Source organism: Castor canadensis, chromosome 5, assembly GCF_047511655.1.
Source record: "Castor canadensis chromosome 5, mCasCan1.hap1v2, whole genome shotgun sequence".
NCBI lineage: Eukaryota > Metazoa > Chordata > Mammalia > Rodentia > Castoridae > Castor > Castor canadensis.
The window spans coordinates 164,497,685-164,519,667 of NC_133390.1; the positions used below are offsets into that span (position 1 = coordinate 164,497,685).

General features: G+C 38.2%; 1 protein-coding gene across 4 annotated transcripts in view; it reads right to left on the reverse strand.

Annotated features, from left to right (window-relative positions):
• Chd6 (chromodomain helicase DNA binding protein 6) overlaps window positions 1–21,983 on the reverse strand; it is a 190,622-nt gene that overhangs the window by 164,063 nt on the left and 4,576 nt on the right. The window contains exon 2 of one of the 4 annotated variants that reach the window (XM_074074778.1): window positions 4,141–4,303. The exons of the other annotated variants lie outside the window; for them this stretch is intronic. The gene's annotated coding sequence lies outside the window, so the exon portion shown is untranslated. The remainder of the gene's footprint in view (window positions 1–4,140; window positions 4,304–21,983) is intronic. 4 annotated transcript variants of the gene reach the window in all.

The window sequence follows — 21,983 nt, forward strand, 5'->3', positions numbered from 1 at the left end:
TTCTATGACTCCCTTCTCTGCTATTTGTATCTTGAAAATGATTTGGTCAATAATGGAAGCAAAAAGGAAGAGAAGCTTAAAAAAAAAATCAAACAATAGTAAATGATGCCTGATGGCAAGGATAAATACAATTTTAATATATAATTAGAAATAAACTAAGATAAACTGTACATCTGGTTATAGGAAAAGTTGATCTGAGAAATGTATTTCTCTATTGCTCTTATTCTCTTGGAAACAGGGTAGGTGTTCTACCCTGGAAAAGAGAAGAGGAACAAACATTACTGCTAGCAAGGCAGAAATTAATTAGCTCAGCTCCCTTTCTGCTGTTAATATTCCAAGCAAAGGTATCCTTAATTAATACAGAAGTAGTTATATTTATCCACACTAAGATAGATGGTGTTCAGGTATTAAAAGTCCTCCTACTCAAAGAATTTAGCTTCTAAGAACTTAAAATTGGATTTGACTTTCTAACAAATCACTGTTAATAATTTCTTAATCATCACAGTAATCCCACAACATAGGTACTATCTTTGTTCCCATTGAACAGATAAAGAAACTAAAGGGCAGGGCAATTAAGTAACTTGCCAATGAAAAGAGAGCTACTAAGTAGATTAGCCAGGATTCAAATCCAGATAGTGTGGTTGCAAAGTAGACCCATCACAACACAAAATGTTCTCCATAATGGAATAGTATTACCATCATCATCACTCAAAGTTTTAAGGGGGTAAACAGAAAAAGTAAAACTATTAGTAACTTATTCCAAAACCCATGAGTATCATTAAATCTGGTTAAGAAATATTTGATGAGCATCTGCTGTATACAGAGCATTGAGCTAACTACAAAGGACTCTTTGGAAAAGGTGATGCTATCCTCCAAAACTTCACTGTAAAGGTAGGGAGACATACTTACAAAAGTAGGAGAGAAAAATGTGTGTCTTCTCTGTGTAAAAGGTACTTTATCAAAAAGTGATCTACAGTCAGCCCTCACTTCTCACTCCATTGCATTTTTCACAAACTGGAAGGAAAAGGGGAAGTGCAGATTTTTGACTAAGGAATAAGAATCATTAAATAATCTCAATTCAATTCCAGTAATAAAAAAGACTTACACCAGGCACCGGTGGCTCATGCCTGTAATCCTAGCAACTCAGAAGGCAGAGATTGGGAGGATAGCAGCTGGAGGCCATCCTGGGAAAATAGTTCTTGAGACCCTATCTCGAAAAAACCCAACACAAAAAAGGGCTGATGGAGTGGCTCAAGGTGTAGGCCCTGAGTTCAAGCCCCAGTACCTCAAATAAATAAATAAATAAATCACCTAAAAGGTAATTAAACAACCTAGAGAGCAAAACACTATACCTACATTTGATGCAAGAGATAATATAACTAAGGAAGAGTTTCAGATGCAGTGGGAGTAGAAATAAGGGTGTAGACAACTGCAAGGGGAAGCTCTTGATAAGGTTTCTCCCAAGGACACTACAAAAGGAAAAGATACAGAAATGTATACTTTTATAACAACAGAATAGTAAATTTATGTTCCACGTTCTATAGTAAGTCCTGAATATTCTATGAACCAGACCTTCCCCCCAAAAAAACTTCATCCCTAACTAATAGCTGTAGCTTCAATATCAATATTTAGTATCCATCTCAGTTGAGCAAAAAATTTTAATACATAAACAAAGTAAGAACCCACAGCAAAAAACAAAGCAATACAGAACCAGGGATTCCTTACCCCCATTTCCTGTATAAGGAGCAGAAATATTTCTTCTTTTTTACCCATTTCTCCCCACTTCTTTTTTATCCTGCTACTAGATTCCTTTCCTAATAAACTTAACTATCATTTTTACAATTTAAAAAGGGAGCGAGAACCAGACTAAGAGATGTCGTAAGTACCAGTAAAAGAACTTAAAATAGCAATGATTAATATGTCAACAAATTTAGCAGACAATATGCATGAACAAATAGAAGCTTCAACAGAAAGATGAAATATGTAAGAAAGAGCCAAATGAAAATGATGTAACTGTTTTTCTTAAAGTTTTTTTTTTCATCACAGATGAAAAATTCTTTTGATAGCCTCTTAAGAACATTCAATACAGTGAAGGAAGAAACCAACAAACTTGAAGACAGGTCATAGGAAACCACCCAAACTAAAACACAAAGAGAAAAAAAAAAAGCAGGTCGGGGAAGAACATGGAGAGAACCCTGAAATGCTGTGGAATGAGATCAAATGATCCCATATACATGTAACGGAGCCCTAGAAAACAGAAGGAGTAGGGAAGAATAATAAGGCAGAAATTATTTTTTAAAAAGGGGGTGGGAGGAGCAGAGAATTCTCCAAAAACAGTCATACAACCACAGACTCAACGATTGTGGAGAACCCTATAGGACAAATATAAACAAACAGCAAACACACACAATGAAAAATACACATCTAGACACTTCAACTGCTAAAAATCAAAGTGAAAGAGAAAATCATAAAAGCAGCTAGAAGAGAAAAACATTTCTCTTCTAAGAAAAAAAAACAATAAAAATAAAAAATAAAGCAGATTACTCATGGAAATTTTTGTAACCAAGAAGACAACAGAGTGACATGTAAGTACTGAATTTTTTAAAAAAAGGAAAAACTCATAACTCAGAATTCTATAGTCAGCAAAACTATCTTTTAAAAATGAAAACAAAAATGACTTTTCAGACCAAGAAAAGCTGAGAAATTCAATGTCAGCACACCTGCACTCCAAATAATGTAAGGGAAATTCTTCAAGTAGAAGACATAGGACACTGGACAACAATGAGGGCCTACATAAAGTGATTAGCTTCAAAAATTGTAAAAATGGAAGTAAATATAAAAGTTGTTTCCCAAACTGTTAATCATTCTAAAAGATAACTATTTAAAGCAAAAGCAAAGTACTGTGGAGTTTATTAAAGATGTAAAAGTAATATGTTTGGCAACAGTATCACACACAATGGAGGGAAAAACTAGAAGTTTTTTATGTTGTTAAGGTAATATTTGAAGCTAGGTTGTGATGTATATTGTAAATCAAGGACAACTGCTAAATTTTTTAAGAGGTATAACTAACATACCAGTAACGGCAATAAAATTTTTAAAAGTTCTACCTAACAGCAGGAATAAAGAGAAAAGGGGAGCAGGTCAGTTGGGATGAACAGAGGAAAGGAAGCAAGATGAAAGATTTAAACCCGACCATATCAATGATTACATTAAATGTAAATGGTCCAAGCACCTCAACAGAAAGATCAACTATCGTAACGCCTAGTTACAAGCTTTCTGTAAGAAATTCACTTCTAGATTAGGTGAGGTGGCACATGCTTGTGATCCCAGCACTCGGGAGGCTGAAGCACAAGGAGAGTGAATTTGAGACCAGCCCCGACTACGGGCAACACCTACCCCAAAACAAAAAAACAAACAAGAAATCCACTTTAAAGACTTTTGACAGCTTACAGGTGTAATGATGGGAAAAGATACACCATGCAAATACTACTCAGAAGAAAGGCAGAGAAGTTACGTCAGTGATCAGACAGGCCAACTTGTTCAGAAGGAATACTGAAAGCAAGAGACTCATCACATAGTGATAAAGAGTTAATCCATCAACAAGACAGGCACCGAGTACCAGGTGGTTCCTGGGAGGATCTTCTTTCTTGTTGGGCATTGACAAGGGCAACAGCGGGCCATCAGAGAAACAGCCTAAGGCCTTGGGCTTTAGGTAGGAGAAAATGGCTCATACTGCAGCAAGGGAAAGAGACCTCATGGGCCACAGGCCCAGAACCATGGGGCCTTCAGAGATTTGTGGTTGCCAGAAATCCACCGTGCTTCTCATCCCAAAGCACATTCCCAGAGGTTGGTGAGGGTGAATACCCAGAATTTCAAAACCCACCTGAGGTTTCAGAGTGAGGCCACTGGTGGCTTCAGGAGGCTGGTGAAGCACACCTGCTGGGTTGTCTGAATTTGTGTGCCATCCATGCCAAGAGTCACCATTGTGCCCAAAGATATCCAAATGACTGACCCATACAGAGACGGAATTGAAATGAAGACAGACATTATGATGTTTTGTAGTAAATTCTGTAAATACTTTTGTTTAATTTGTGATTTTTTTTATAGAAATTGGTTAAAATATGTTGTATTTGTACTTACGTCCAGACTGCTCTCAAAATGAATGCGAAAAGTGACTGTTCATGGCCTCAGTGATATGAGCACATGCCCCAGGAGAGCCAGGATGCTGATATGCAGGAGGGATGGGTGGTAGTTCTTGTTTCTCATGATGCATGTTTCTGTATGTTAATGGCTTGCTGGGTAACTATTAAGGATTAGAATTGATAAATAAATGTACACAGGATCCTTATGCAATAGAATTAGTTATGACTTGATCCAAGGGTTTAACAATTGGGACTGTTAAGTATAACCATACATCACTGCGACAGAATGTGGGCTTTTTCAAGGGGAAAGGTGCAAGTCTTAACCACAGTATACCTTCAGTTTCCTTTAAAAAGGAAATTTTTAAAAAAAGAAAGTAAACCTGAAAGCTACAGAATATACTATGTCCATTTATAATAGCTATTTTATAGGGCTGGGGGTATAGCTCAAGTGGTGGAACACTTGTTTAGCAAGTGCAGGGCCCTGAGTTCAAATTCCAGTACACACACACACACACACACACACACACACACACACACAAATTAAAAACAAAACAAAAAAAACCCAGCTATTTTATATGTTGTAGCATCAACATTTTTAAATTAAATGTTTTACATTAAAAAGATATAACAACCCTTAATATATACGCATGTGACAACAGAGCTTCAAAGTACACAAAGTAAAAACTTATAGAAGTGAAAGAATTAGACATAACTACAGTAGGGGACTCAATATTCCTTTTTTGGTAATCCAGAAAGCAAGTAGGGGAAAAAAAATTGTGAGGATAACATTATCAACCAACTTGATCTAATTAACATTTACAGAAAATTCCACAATACAAGAGCAGAAAATACATTCTTTCTAAGTGCACACAGAACAGTGATCAATACAGCCTAGTTCTTGACCACAGACTTCAACAAATTTAAAAGAATTCAATTTATAGTCTCTTACCACAAAAGAATGAAGCTTGAAATCATTAGCTGAAAAATATCTGGAAAATTCTAAAACTAAAGGATACTTCTAAACAACACATGGGTTAAAATGGAAGTAACAAAGGAAGTTAGAAAATATTTTTAACTGAATGATAATCAAAACGCAATGTATGAGCGCTTATGGGATGCAAATTAAGTTAAGCAGTGCTTAAAAGAAAGTTCATAACATTAAAGGCTTAAATAAGCAAGGAAAGGCCTCAAATGACTTAGGCTTCCACCTAATGCTTCATAAAGAGACAAATTAAACCCAAAGCAAGTAGATGAAATCATAAAAAAGCAAAAAACAAAATTGAGAATAGAAAACTGGTGTAGAAAAATTAATGAAACAAAAAGCCAGTCCTTGGGGGGAAAAAAAATCAATGAAACTGATAAAACTTCTAGACAAGATAATCAACGGAAAAAAGAAGCCAGGCATGGTGACGCACTTGGGAGACATGGTAAATTCCAAGTATGTCTGGGCTACATAGTGAGATCTTGACTCAAAAAACTAGGAGAGTGAAAGTGAGAGAGAAGGTAGGGGAGGGGGAGGATACAAATTAACAAATGTTAGACTCATACAGAAGACATTACTAGGAATCCTATATGTATCCTCTATGCATTGAAAGGATAATAACAGAATGTTTTCAACAACTTTATTATCTATAAATTTGAACAACTTAAATAAACTAGAAAAATCCTTCAAAGACACAGCTAGTAAAACTCACTCAAGAAGATAGAGAGAGTCTGAACAATCCTGTATCTATTAAAAGATGGTGAATTTATAGATGAAAGCCTTCATACAAAGAAATCCCCAGGTCCAGATGGCTTCATTAGAGAACACTACCAAATATTTAAAGGAGAAATAATACCAATTTTACTTAAACTCTTCTGGAAGATAAAAAAGGAGGTAACCTTTCCCATCTCATTTCATGAGGTCAGCATTACCCTGACACTAAACATAATAAAGGAAATACAAGAAACCACAATGAAAGACAAAGACTCAAACAAAGACAGTAAACTCACAAACAAAACATTAGCAAACTGAATCTAGCAGTATGTAAAAACTACATCAAAAACAAGTGAGAATTATCGCAAGAATGCAAGACTGATTAAAAAATCTATCACTCACCATATCAACTAAAGAAAAACCCACAAGATCATCAATAGATACATAAAAAGTATCTGAAAAAATTCTATATCCATCTATGACAAAAACTCTCAGTAAATAGGAACAAAGGGAAACTTCTTCAACCTAATAAATGGCATTAACAAAAAAAGCACACAGTTAATTTTTTTTAACTATTTTCCCCTAAATTCAGTAATAAGGCAAAATGTCTAATGCCTTTTCTTAGAAAAATAGGATAACTCATTAAGCACAGCTTTGTAATTGTTATAAACCAACTTTAAATTAGCCAATCTCTCCCATAAAGAAATGCTATAGGAGCACTTAAATAGCCTAAATCCTCAGAATAAACTTTATTCATTTGTAGGAGTTTGTTTTGGGAAACAGAACCTTAAGGGTAAGTCAGCTTTCCTTTCTACAAAAGGTCTCTCTTCTCTCACACTTTCCCATGAAAAAGGTTCATCCTGGGAATTTTTTCTATAAGATTGGTATCTTGGAACTAGGAAGCAGAAAAATGGAACGCAGCTCCAGAAAATTAAAAGCTTGCAAAAGGAAAGTTAGAAGTATCCCCTCTGGTAAGGAAGGAACTGATCAGCCTGGAAACCAACAAGCTTTAATACTCACTTCCCAGAACATGTAATGATGATATTTAACAATGTGCAAATGTGTCTATTACTAAGCCATCCCCATATTGAAGGCCTTTTTAAATAAAGCTCTCAATCGTAGGTAGTCCTAGGCACTCAAGACATCTCTTCCTCCCAGTACACCGTATCACATCTAATTGAACAAAATGGGCCAATTAGAGCAGATAATGCCTAAACAAGCCAACAACTGAGGACAAATTTCTGGAGTGAAAAATCTGCTGGGCGAAACATATACTCTGAAGTTTGAAATGGAATGAACTGAAAGCATGCATTAAGCAACAGGAGTAGATGGTGAAAAGTCATGAGGCTGTGAGAATCTGGAGAGCCAATGCAGGGCCTTGGGCATGGTATTTGTAGGTAAGCAAAAAGATATAAAATAGAGGAAGCTAGTGGGTGGGAAAAGGAGGATGGAGTGAATCATATAGGTGGTGTAAATGGCAAAATGCTAGAAACTAAGAAAACTTGCTTACTAAAACCCCTGAAGCCACCCTGGATCCAGAAGAAAGACTATATGCATGCAGTCTTAGTAGTTTATTGCCACGATAATGCTGAAAAAAGACCACAAAATCTCAGTGACATATAACAAAAACTTTTTACTCAGGCATTTAAGTTGGTGGGCACTGCTTTAAGCTACGGGTCTGCTGGCATGGCTCTACTCTGTAGTCTCAAGCTGAAAGGGCTGCAGCTACTTTCTTCTCATGGTAATGGCGAAGGCACCAGAGGACAAGCCTACTGGCACAAGGACACTGCAAACCTCTGCGTCATCTTGTGCACTAACATCCCACTAGGCCACAGCAAGCCATATGGCCAAGTCCAAAATCAAGGGGCAGGAGCATAATTCTATCCACCATGAGGTTAGAACAGGATATGGATCTAGAAAACTACTCCAGGGGTGTGAAGAACTGGGACCAATGATACAATCTACTATACCATTCCACACCACTTTTCTAAGCTAGCCAAGCTTAAATACCTTGCAACTAAAACAATGAAAGAAAAACACAGGGACTAAGCCATGCTACACTTGTTCCTCCTCCCTAATACAGTATTATCTACGGACCTCCATCTCTCCATTCTCCACCCCCTGACGAGGTAGAACATAAGATAAATTGTTTTGTTGAAAAACATCTAAAAAAAGCCAGGAGACAGTCTGAAAATATGTCAGCAACCACTCAAGGACTTCCACAAATGGAAGGTGCCAACAAGACATGCAGACTACTCTACCAAAGCACAGAGAATTTCTAGTCAGTCTCCTGTGAGTCCCATGGTCACAATCCCCTATGTCTAAAGCTCCTGATCACTCAGCACCTTTATGATTAAAAAAGACGCTTTTCTGAATTGATATTCTCTATCTTATTTTAAAAAAAAAAAAAACAAAAAGATCATGAAACCACACAAAAGATGGATAAAGTCAAAGCTAAGTGTAGGGTAAAACAAAATGGTTGAAAACAAAATAGAAGAATTTAGAAAGTTAAGATAATTTGCTAGGCAGACAGGAAATGTTTACTGCCTTCAACAGAGAGACTTTGAGAAAGGCACTCTTGTTTCTTCAAAAAGTAAGTAAAATTCTGGGTAGACTTTGGAACTATGACCCATTCCAAACAAGATACTCCTTTCTAAAAGAATTAACAATGATATAGCATCTCAATAAACAGCCAAGCAAGTTAAAGACAACAATTGTGTATATTATTAATATAAATAATATTTGGGTTGCTACTCAAACACTTTAAAATGCTTACTTCTAACCCAGACTGTCCTGGAAAATTCTAATTCATCATCACTGAGGCCACCACTAGAAAGAAACAAAGGAACACCACTAGAATGGAACAGCACAGGCAGTAATAGGAATGCAGTATGAAAAGACCTGCCTCAGCCATGACTTTCCAAGATTCCATTTACGTTAGCTGGATCCAATGAGTGGATGTGAGCTGAACTCTGCGTAAGTTCTCTTCGTCTAGAAGCTTTAAGGTTCTCATTCTAGAAAACAATGTTGTAACAGAAACTCTAGAAGAAACACCACTACACTAAACACCAATGCACAAAAAAATATTTCTAGTTCTCAGGTACCTAAAACAGCCTAACCTGCTACCAAATAATTCCAGGTAGATAAAAGCAATAGTCATCCCTCCAAAATTAATCTTAATGAGATTTCCCTTTATCTCCAATGGAAAGTTTAAGAAGTGAAATTTAAAAGCACTTCTTTAAGGGTAACAGAACCTCCTCCTCCAACAGCAACTAAAATAGAAAAATCAAAACTGTACAATCCTTCTACAGAAAACTATTTCTTGCTCCCAAGGAGGAAGAAGGCTCAGATGGTCTGATTTAAAAACCACACTTCAGTATTCGAATGTTTTGATGAGGAGAATGCAAAGGCTGTTTAACACTGCCCAATCAAAGAAAAGGCTTTCAGTGGCAAAAGAGAGGGATGAGGTTTGTTATGAAAGTTATGAAATTATCTCCCTTGTGATGCCCACCCAGCATTTACAGTTTAGGTTCTTTTCTTCTCAATTTTCAGTCTTTATTAGTTTTTGAAAAACCACAGGGTGTTAGGATGCATTACCCAAAGTGAAGGGTTTGTGCATACAAACTTGAGCCACTGTGAACTCACCATGAACTCAGAGATGGTGCTTTAAGAGCAAACCCAGCACTTCAGGGGTCACACAGATTTCGCCCACATCACAGCTTCTTGTATTGATGCTCTCTTAAGCCTCTATTTTTCTACGGTTCAACTCTCTTATGGCAGATTCTGAAATATAGGTCTCTTCCCCAAAATTCATATAGTGAAGCCCTAACCTCATTATGTGTACTTGGAGAAAGAATCTTCAAAGAGATGACTAAGTTAAAATGGGGTCTTTAAGGTCATCCCTAATCCAATCTGTTGTCCTTAAAAGGAGGCAACATAGACATAGAAAGGCATAGAGAAAGACAATGGGAGGCATGACAAGAGTTTACTATCTGCAAGCCAAAGAGAAACTTCAGAAGAAACCACCTCTGCCAACAGACACCTTGATCTTGGACTTGTAAAGCCACCAGAATTGTGAGAAATAGATTTCTTTTGCTTAATCCACCCCATCAGTGCTTTTTGTTATGGCAGCCCTCGCGAACTAATATAATGGAAAATGCATTTTACTATCAAATCCTATAGCTGGGGAGAACTACATGTTAATTTAGAGAATTTCTGATGGCTTAATGGGACATCTCAAGTCATCTCAATTGTTAAATACATTCATAATAAGCACTTCTCCGTTTGAACCTAATTTCGAATTTTCCACAATAACAACAGTAAAGCACTACTGGGATCTGTTTCCTCTACTACAGCCATCACCCAAATTCACTTCCATTCTTTGCTTTCCCCACTATTGCATCTTTGGGAGCATATGCTGGAGAGCTCATAGCCCAAGACTCCAGTATGGATGGAAGTCAAACTTAAAATACCAATGCTTTCCTCAAAATCTTCCCATACTGATATTTTTGGTATTCTTACAATTCCAATCAACCTAAAATCAAAGGATCAAAGGCTGGGGACATGGCTCAAGTGGTAGAGCAACTGCCTAGCAAGCACAAGGTCCTGAGTTCAAACCCCAATACGTAAAATCAAAGGATCATGATTGTAGATCGTAGATCACGATTGTAGCAGATCTCTGAAGACATCTGCTGTTTGATACTCCACACCTGTGAATGAGCGATCACCCCTGGACCCCGGAAAGTTCCTCATAATTCTGTGACAGGCAAGATTTCACCTACACCATAAAGTCTTTTGAAAACCATCTTCCCCTGAAAATTGACCAACTCCTCACTGTACTTATTTGTGGAAGGACCTATCTCCCTTGTTAGATATCTGATCTGCAAAAGCCCTGGCAGAGCACCTTATAAATGTGTGCTGCATAAATGAACACCGTGATGAAATTCCTACCAACCCTCACTGGCATGCATTACTCTGGGTCTCGTCCTAGCAATGGCTATTGAACTATCAGTGCTCTCCAAGAATTGAAAGGGTAGAACACATACTTTTAAGCTACAGAAGCCAGATATAAAACAGTATACTTAAAGTTTAATAACAGACAATGATAATCTTTAGTGACAGAAGTCAGAATAGCACTAAGGGGAACAGGGCAAGGCAGGGGTCTTATCAGGAAAGACGCACAAGAGAACTCCACAGGGACCTGGCATGTTCTTCTATGTTGATCAAGGATGGTGGCTACACAGTTTATACACATATAAGAATCCACTGAGCAGTATCCTTGAGATTAGGACACTTTACTGGAAAGCATACTACACTTCAAAAATACAAGTGCTAAGCATGGTCTTTACCTACCCCACCCCACACCCAAAGAGTCAGTACTCAATAAACATCTGTAACTAACAGCTTACTTTCTGAAAAAACAACAAACAACTATTTTCATGCAAAACAAGAAAAATCTAGTCAAGCTATTAAAGACTTGGTTGGATTGGGACTAGACCACAAGGAACACAACCATTCCCTCACACAAGCAAGCAACTTTCTTCAACCCAGAGTTGCACTGTGCCTGCAGGTTCTACACAGGCCTGCAACACAGGCCCTAGGTATTCAGCCTTACTGCGGAGGCACATGGCACCTTAAGACACCGAGGAAAAAAATGGAATTTTAAAACTAGAAGCTCTTCCTACTACATCAAATAATAGGGGAATAGTTCAAGTTGTAGAGCTGGCAGAGTGCTTGTCTAGTAACTGGAAGATCCTGAGTTCAACTCCAGCACTACCAAAAAAAAAAAATCTAGACATGTAAAGAGAGTAGTGCCTGCCTGTAATCTCCACACTCAGGACGCTAAGGAGGAGCTCAAGTTCAAGGCCAATTTGGGCATGAAAGAACCTATCTCAAACAAACAAAAAAAGCCAAACATAACAACAACAACAACAAAATCTAGATACACTGGCAATACTATCAGAGGAAAGCCTATGCCTATCTTTCTGTCAATTTTCCCATGACTACCTACCTACCTGGCAAACTCCTATTCATCCTGCAAAATCTAACTTAGGTGTCCTTTCTGTCATCTCCACCTTCCTCTATTCTTTTTCCCCTGTGATCACACTTGTCAGCCCAGCTCTTACAAAGCATGCTATGTCTGAATTGATGACTACTACCAGACATGCCCTACCATTCAAATGTCCAACTCTAGATTCCCAAAATAAGTGGTATTTCCCAGATAAGGTACAGTCTGTACTCAAGAAGAGGGAATGAAAAAACTATAAATATTCTCTAGGACAGTGTTATTTTTAGTGGTGTGGTCACCAGCTCTCAGAGTAAACTTCAGGAGTAGCAGCCTGGTTACTAAATGACTTAAATGAAAATTAGGGACCCGCTAAGTCAGCTGTAGTCCCAAAGAGAGCTATCGTGCAGCAGGCATGGCTGCAGAGGCAGTGCGTTCACTCACTTCAAGACAGGTGTTCCAGAACAACCTTGTCCAGCTGTATGAGGGCCAGCCCCAAGGTGCTGTGACACAAAGAAAGAGCAGACAGACCCAGGCTTGCAGGCAGTGCAATTAACGAACAGAAATATGGTCCTGGGTGGAAGAAGACCTTTTGATCCCTGAAATTTGGGCCAGAAAGAAGGGCATATTTATGGTATAGAAAAAAGGGACTTCATCATAGCTAGAATGTACTGGGTTATCTTAATACTGAAGAGATAGGAACATTCCTAGAGCCAGGGTCTGACTGTAAAGCCCCACATATGACAATAACGGTTTTAGCTATTTATGGTTTATTGGGATATTGTGCAGGAAAAAACCGCTAGGGTTCCTTAGAGGAAACTGTGGTGGTCACAACTCAAGATGGCTGCAACCACATCAAGCTGTACCCAAGAAGGGACTCCAAGGCTCTGCATTTATATATACCTAAGAACACAGAACCATGTGACCATGAACAAGTTGCTTTACCTTCCTGTGCCTCAGTTTCTTCATTTCAAAATGGATATAGCAGAACCTATCCTCTCACATGGTATTAAAGGATTCAATGAGATAATAAAATACAAAATGCTTAGTGCCTGGCATACCATGAGCACAGTACATGTTCTCTCTTTACTTGCAGCTCTGGGATGGGACAGCAATGCTTTGGTTTTATCTGGTGCCCTTCCTGGCACTGGGGCTCCCTGGGGCTTCCTTGCTTGCATGGCTGATTCCTCCTGGCAGGCAGGGTTTACTGGCCATTAACACAGCACCACAAAACACAGAATGATGGTGCCCATCTCACCTTCCTGTGAGGCCGGCCTTCCAGCTGCCCACTGGAGCAGTTTTACTTACAGGTTTAGAAAGTTCCCTACAGCCCTCCCCTGCCATGAACTCCCAGGCTTCACTACACACTAAGGAGTTAAAGTGCCAGGTTGCTCAAGTTGAAGGGCTTCGGCTGAAACTCAGTCCACTGACTGCAGTGAGCACAGGGGCTCTGGCAAACAGATGGTCTCTGGACCCACTATGTCTTGGTTCTGCTCTTCCCACTACTGTCATGCTTCTGCAAGTCAGTAGGTCAGCAGTTTTTTTTTTTTTTTAATTAAAAAATACACAGAATTTTTTAAAGGTGAATTTTATGGTATGAGAATTACATTTTAATAAAACCATTTTTAAAAGGATAGAAAATAGAATGTGTCTTGAACAGGACGAATAAATACTGAATATTAAGACCTTTGAATGAGCCACACATTTGTACACGTGTGTGGACAACGGGAACACAGTGTTTTTAGCACTGTGAGCACACTCACAAGATCACGCAGCTTCAGCAGTCAGGCATGAGACTAACACAGCTTCTTTGTGGGAGAATAGACAGAGACAGCAGACTTTTGGCCTTATCCATTCTCAGGCTTCAGCAGCCTCCAGCTTAAGTTAAAACAGGTATTCTCACTGGAGCAGTATGGCCCCATTGTGAGTGGGGGGGAGGAGTATCAGTTCTTGAAGGTGAGAGGGAGGTTATATGGTACTTGTTCATGTATTAAGCAGATACACAGGCAGCATATGAACAGACATACACTGTATCTGTGGTAGGTCACTAAAGTTAAAAAAAAATCTAAAAAAATTTCTTAAGGAAGCAACGATGGAGGGGGGAGGGAGAAAAGAAAACAGGAATTGACTCCACGAAGCCTACCTTCCAAGATTCCACATCCAAGTGGAAAAGCCTTGCCTCCACCTGTCTCTTTCCCTTTGTGTGAGTGTGTGCATGTCTGTGTAGGTAGGTGTGGGGAGGTGTCAGGATCAGGGACTACTGGCTAAGGACAGGATCCTAATGTTCCTACTCCTTTGGTCAAACACCATCTCATTCTCACCTCAGGCCTAATAACCCAGCCAGTGCTCAGGCTGACACGAAAGAACATTAAGTTCACTTCTGCTTATAGGACAGGAGGGTGGAGTTGCTGATTATGTAGTTGGAAATGAAGGTTTGCATCAGAGGAGAGCGTGGAAGTAAAAATACAGATTGTAGAACCATCAAGAGTTTAAACAAAAATTAGAAATAAGGGCAAAATAGTTTCTGCTGGGTATTGAGGGGGTGGGGGGGAGAGGGAGGGGGCGGAGTGGGTGGTAAGGGAGGGGGTAGGGGCAGGGGGCAGAAATGAACCAAGCCTTGTATGCACATATGAATAATAAAAGAAAAAAAAGAGTTTAAACAAGGAGGGCATGGTAGCTCATACTTATAATCCCAGCTACCTGGGAGGTAGAAATCTGGAGGTTTGAGGCCAGCCCAGGCAAAAAGTAGGGAGACCCCATCTCAATCAATAAGCTGGGTATGGTAGCATGAATCTGTAATCTCAGCAAAGAGGCAGCACAGGTAGGAGGATCACAGTCTGAGGCTGGACCCAGGAAAAAAATGCAAGAATCTACCCAAAAAAATTACTAAAGCAAAAAATGGCTGAGGGCATGGCTCAAGTGGTAGAGTGCTATAGCACCTGCCTAGCAAACATGAGGTCTGGAGTTCAAACCTTAGCACTACAAAAAAAAAAAAAAAAAAAAGAGAGAGAGAGAGAGAAATTTGAAACAAGAATAGTCTGCTCCAGAAGTACAAAACTTGAAGGGCAAAGGACCAAAAAGACAAGACCCTAAGGAATATTTAAAAGATAGGAGTCCTTAGTAGTTTTTTTCCTTTTAGTTAAAACCCCATAAACTATATAAAGGCAGGCCATGATAATTAGTGAGCTTCAAGAAACAGCAGAATACTCCTAACTCCTCATGTTTCGGATGACTGACTATGAAAAAATCTCTTCCCTAAGTCTACTAACCTACCACATTTCACTGTTTGGGGAGGGGAAACAGTGGAAGGAGGGAGGAGGAGAGGACAGGGTGATGGGGAGGTGATTGCAATCAAAGCACTTTGAATGCAAATATGAAAATACAATAATGTAACCCATTAAAACTGGTTTAAAATGGGGGAAGAGGGCAAGAAAGAGCAGTAAAGGGGTGAGTTCAATCTAAATACATTAGAGGCATGTATGGAAATATAATGAAACCTCTTTGTACAATTATTATATGCTAAGAAAAATTAAAAACAAAAACACCACTACCACACTGTCTTAATTAAGCACTCAAGCAACCTGAAGATTTTAATCCTAGGATAGGAAAAACTGTCAGGGCAAAGCCTCTCCTAGCCTCAGGAAGATGTGAACAAAGAGGTGTGTGATGAATGCCAGATTTCACTGATTCCTGGCTGCAGAAAGGATAACGGAAGGACGTAAGCAGGGGAGAAGCATTAGGTAGCTGAACCACACCATTCTCCCTGAGGTGTTTTCATTTCCACTTCTGAGTTCCTGTTACTAACAGATCAAACGGTCAATACTGAAAGTTAAGGACACTGACAACTTGATACAATCCAAGATACTTGACTGGATCCTAATGGGGGGAAACATTCGAAAATAGACTGCACATTGGTTTTATGTCAATTTCCTGAATGATATAACTATATTCCAGTTACACAGGAGAATGCTTTCTAGGACAAATACAAAAGTCTTCAGAGGTGAACTATCACAATGTCTGCAAGTAACTCAGATGGTACAGCAAAAGTCTAAATAATAGCAACAGAAAGTGAAAAGCAAATTTGGTAAGATGTTAGTAACTGGTGAATCTAGGTAATAGGAGAGATGAGTGTTTATGGTGCTATTCTATACACTGAATATTTTTCCAAGATTCAAAATGGGGAAACATAAATGCTTCCGAATATAAAAAATGTTAATTTCTGAATGTTCTAACTCCCCTCCACTAGAATGGACAATAAAAAGTTGACTTGAAAGTGCTGCACAGCACTTAAACACTATCCCCATTTGCAAATAAATTTATTTGGCAAAGAGATTATTTCAAGTGTACAAAACAAGTTCACTTCTATTCCACATTGTAAGTTCCTAAGCACTGTATGAATTAATAGAATTTAGGTATTAGATATCCTTTCCATACGTTGTTGAATATTTATCTAAATTCTTTAAAGGTTGTATTAGCACTAATGGATTTTACACAAATGCCACGAGTTAAAGGCAAACTTATCTATCATGCTAACATAGACAGTATGGATAAAACAAATCCCTATGAGACTTAGTGTTTTAACTAATACATTTTACCTTTAACTTTAATAAGATCTCTGAGACAAAAAAATTGATCAAAAACTTTTATCTCCATCTATTCTCATCCCTAAAAGACATTCTATTTAATAATAAAAAGGAGAGAAGTAAATGAAATAAAAATCCTAAGTACTGAAATCTAAGTACCTGAACAAAGGAAGGCTGGCTTTAATGAAAGCAAATATTTATTGAGAATCTACTATGTAGTATTCTCTATGAGGAATTCAAACTATGAAGAACACGGCCCCCATTTTGTTGAAGTCAAGCATATAGAAAATTAAAGAATAATGGTTGGCTCTGTCCCTTTATCCTGCCTGGCTCCCAACCAGGCCTCCTAATTCATGATTCCACTGGCAAGAGCCCTTCAAACTAGTGGTTCTCAAACTTGAGTATGCACCTTAATCACCCAGGAAGTTATAAAAAATCCAAAACCTAGGTCCCTCTGCCAGAGAATTTGATTGTCTGCATCCTGGGCATTGGTGTTTTTAGAGCTCTTCAAATGCAATGTGGCAAAGTCCTGAGCACTACTGTTCTAAATCAACTTCTACTGCCCAGTGTGGACAGCATGCCACTCTCTGGCATGAAAACCTCTGTTGACTCCTCTCTTGTCAACACAAGTTCCAACTCTTTACCTCGATTCTCAACCATCTCAAGGACTCCAGCCTCCCACTCCCCAATACCCACATACTCCAGCCACAATGAACTCACCACTGCCTTGGCGCCCTGGCAGGATGTTTCCTGTGCATCAAAGTTCTCCAGAATCACCACATCAACCTCAGGCGCTCATTATCATAACTCCAAATCAACTTTGAAGAACCAGTTTAAGAGTTTCTCCCTTTCAAAAGCCTTAACCAACTCCCCTAGGTTGATGGTTGCTTCTTTTCGTGTTCTAACAAAACTCCGGACATAGCTGTGATTTGACAATTACGATGTTCGTAGTAGTTTACCTTTCTGCCTTTTTTGAATACACTGTGCATTCTACAAGGGCACATGCATATTTTTTCAAGATCCTGGTGCCCAGCAATGGCTGAAACCCAAGGAACAGTCAATAATTGTTTACCAAATAAATATTACATGCTTATGAGGTAATTAACAATATGAGAAAAGACAATGTCAATTTAATATGAAGTGCCAAATGTGTTAAACAGGCAAAATCTGCCTCTGCAGGAAGAGAGATTCCTTCAGGCAGATACAGAAGGGGAACTTGTTCTCAAATCTCAAAAAAAGGAAAATACCTACCTAGACAGGCCAGAGCAAGGGGCAGAGAATGACAAGCATGGGAAACAGCACAGACCTGCCACTGCACAGGACAAAACCATTTAGCTCTGCCTTAGAGTCCTTCAAGATACCCTTTAAAAAATATTTAGAAACTTACTGTGCTTCTCTTAGCTATATAAATCTATTCTATCTCATTAAACTACTTTATTTTTCTTTATAGTTCTGTATATTCAAATTCTCACTAGAATGTAAGCTCCCTGACGGCAGGAGCATGGTTTTGTTTGCTGCTGCACTCTGGGTTCTAACAGTGGCTAGATATAGATGCTCAGTAAGTATTCTGAGTGGATGAACAGATATATTTATTATGGTCTCTGATCCTAATCTTCCCTCCACCTAGAGTCTCCCTCCCTCCCTACTTCACCCAGTCTCCACATATCCAAATCCTATCTGTCCTCCCAACCCTACTAATCTCTGTCTGACTCAACGCCTTCTCTGACTCCTCATCTCTCCCTTCTCTGTGTTCCCAAAGCCTTTTATCTTTCTTTTCTTATGACACTTTCCACAGGCTACACTGCAATAGTGCATATGTGTGCAGGAAATTATGACTATCTTATCTCCCCTTTATACTATAAATCCGTGAGGGCACGCTCTAGGTCATTTACCTCCAGAGTATAGTGCCTTGTAGAGTTTCCCTCAGTAATCCTTCTGAGTAAAAGGAAAAATTAAATTAAAGGTAGTATTAAACCTTTAATACCTTAATATTAACATTAGAAATACTGGTAATGATTTTTCCTCACTCATCTTGGCCCTGTGATATCCGATTGTTTAAAATTATAACATCTAACACTTATATCATGCCTCCAATGCCAGCTACTGTTCCCAGGATTTACATTAATTAACTCCTTTAATCTTCAAAACAACCATATCACATTACCACTTTAGATGAGGAAACTGAGGCAAAAGGAGGATCAAACAGACAATAAATATCAGAGCCAGGAATTCAAACTCAGATGGTTTGGCTACAGAATCCATACTCTTAAGTCTCAGCTGTAATGCCTTTGTGACTGTTGGGTGACCATCTTATTCATAAAACTAATTGTGGCCTTCTAAGGAACTTACTTCCAAAATACTACAGATGTGAAGGATAGTTTATTAAGGCAAGACACAATCCTTATTATATTATGAAAGGTGGAATTTCAGAGGCCAGTAAAAGCAGACAGATTACAAAAATGGAGTAGAGATTTCTGTAGTACAATACTGGAAAAGATAAATCTGGTAAGAGGTATCCCTGGCCCTAAAACTGTAGAAGCATTTTTAAAAAGCTTTAGCATGAGGTATCTGGGCAGAGTCCATGGTCTATGTATATTAGTAGAGTACAGAGAATGAGGGCACACTGTAGTGCTTACAAATGTAATCCCAGCTCTGAAGAGGCAGAGGCAGGACGGTAAATTAGAAGCCAGCCTGGGTTACACAGCAAGACCCTGCCTCAAAAACAAACAAAAACAGAATGTAAGGTGCAAAAGTCAAACTGCCTGGGTGACCAGTTCTGTTACTGTTGGAAAAGTAACTCAATCCTTGTATCTGTTTCCTCAACACTCTCCTGCTCTAAAACAAAACAAAACAAAACAAAATAAACAAAAAATGGGCTAATGCTAATGGTCACTTATTCATGAAGACACATAATCCATGTGCATTCATCAGGATAGGTTTAGTTTTGCTACATTAACAAAGAACTCCATTTTTAAAACAGTGCTTCTTTCTAATAAAGACAACATTTCTAAAGCCTTTATTTACAAAAGCTTTAAAAACAAGTAAGATGCTGTGTTTTGCAAATAATTTTTTAAAGGACCATCCAGTTATAGCACTGTAATACCACAAATAAAGAATGTACATAGGAAACTAATGTTGCTAACTTTTGGAGCTTTGCTAATATTAATAACTGAAGTATAGATAACACACATTGTAACCTGTAGTCCATTACTTCAGGTAGAGTTAATGGTTACCACAAAGTCTTCCTACACATTCTTTGGTCTGATCCATATTCTGCATGGCTAAATACTTCACAATATCTCTGTCAACACATATAAAATAGATTGCAAAGATATACACAAACATACGCTATAAACAAGTATTACACTGCCCTGGTTATTTCACTAGCTATGTATGTGTGTCTGTGTGTGTGTGTTATTTTGTTGAAAAACTTAGTGCTTCAAAACAAAGGTTTGTTTGCTTACACTGTATTTCTTTCAAAAGAAAAGGTATCTCTCCTACAAAGTCACACGGCCAAATCCAACTTCCAGGTAATAGAGACATGCAATCCTACCACGTGCCCAGAAGAAAACCAGAATGCTGGTGAAAAATCCTAAGGACCACCACACCATGAAAGAGCCTAACACCACACCTGGCACACAGAACCAGTCAGTGATTAATATGGTTATTATTATTATAATGATTATTGAGGGGTCTGGAACCTAACCCTAAGTCATGAAGCTGAATCTGAATAAGCAAATGTGAAAAAAATCTTACCATGTGCATTATTTTCAATAAAGCATGGGTGAATGTTCAAGTATTTTAGTATAATATACAGGAGGGTCATGCCTAAAAGTTTCTAGTAAATAAGACATAGTAAAAAAGTTACCAAGATAAGTACCACTTAAGACTTGTAAAATTTCATTGATAGTACCTTTACCGTTCTATTTTAAAGAACATTAAAAAATTATGTAACCTTTCACAGGTTCATTCCTCATTTCAGGACACTTCCTTTCTTTTTATTTTTCCCATAAGTTCCCCCCCTCCTCTTCCCTTTCTCTCTCTTCCACCTTTCTTTGGAGACAGGGCCTCACAGTGCAGTCCAACTTAAAACTTGTGATCCTCCTGCCTCCGCCTCTTGAGTGGTGAGATTACACATGTGTGCCACCATATCTGGCTATTTTTTCTTTCCTGTAAATTCTTAAGGAAAATTTTCCTATGTGGGTTTTCAGGACTGTCTTATCCCATATTTCTTTTCCAGCTGAAGGGGAAAAACTCTACTTTTGCTATAAAGGGGATACAGAGGATGTCTATCCAGTATCAGTGGCACTAGCGATGTATGGCCATTTAAATTTAAATTAACAAACATTAAATAAAAGCTTAAATTCTCTTCCTCAGTCACACTAGGCACATTTTAAGGGCTCAAGGGCCACATGTGGCTAGTAGCTCCAGTGCAGATACAGGACATTTCCATCATAGCAGAAAGCTCTACTGGACAGTTCTGATCTAGAACAATGTTTCTCAAACTTTAATGTGCACAAAATAATCAGGACAGTATCTGGGCTTTCACCACAGAGTCTATGTCAGCAGGTCTTGCATTTCTAACAAGCTTCAAGGTAATGAGAAAGTTCTCCATCATTTTGAGAAGTGCTCTCTATGGTGAAGGACTAGTTTTTATTTCTGTTCTTTCCCAATTCATCATAGACTAAAACTTTTATAAGATACCAGAAAAATGGTATACAAGGGAAAAAAAATCAAGGACAACAATATAAACCAATATTTTTATTATTAGTTTCAACAGACAAATCATTTAAAAAAAACACTATAAAAATATCTACATGCTTCTTTACACACCTGGTCACAGAAACAACCCACAGGTATGCATGTATCTTTTGACTACTTCGAGTAGTATGATCTAGAAAGCCTTATTTTATAATCATCTTTCTGGAGCTTGTCCTTAACAATCTGTCATATCCCCTATCATTTCTTCAATGTATTTTTTATATTTCAAGGCAACACTGTTAATTCTATTAGGCAGAATACCCCTAAATCCCTTACAGTGATACTCTATGAGGTTTGCTTAAAGAAGCTAACGGTGTCATTTATAATGGGATTCAATTGTCACATGACATGGAATGGTGATGGCTTAATTTTTTCATGCAAACCCATAGTTGAATTTAAACGGCTAACACTGCAACAAACGCTAAGCCAAAATATACAACAACCAATAATAAACTCTCTATATTAAATTAGGAAAATTTATTTCAGTAAATAATACCTCTGATCTGGACCTAGCTTACCAGACATAGCATTCAAAGGATTTCTGAGGAAACTGACCATTCTTCCTGAGACAGGTACAGTTCTTTACTCATGTACACTAAAGTAAAAGGCCCAGAGAAGTCAATCTCCGCCAGATTTGCTCATGCAAGACAACTATTATAAAATGACTTAAATCAGTAATTTTTTTGGAGGGTGATGGTGGTAGGAGGAGGGAAATTTGAGTAGGAGTTTGAGAATCATAAACAACGGTGGACTCTTGCTATAAACACAGAATCAAATAAAATTTTACCTACAGTCAC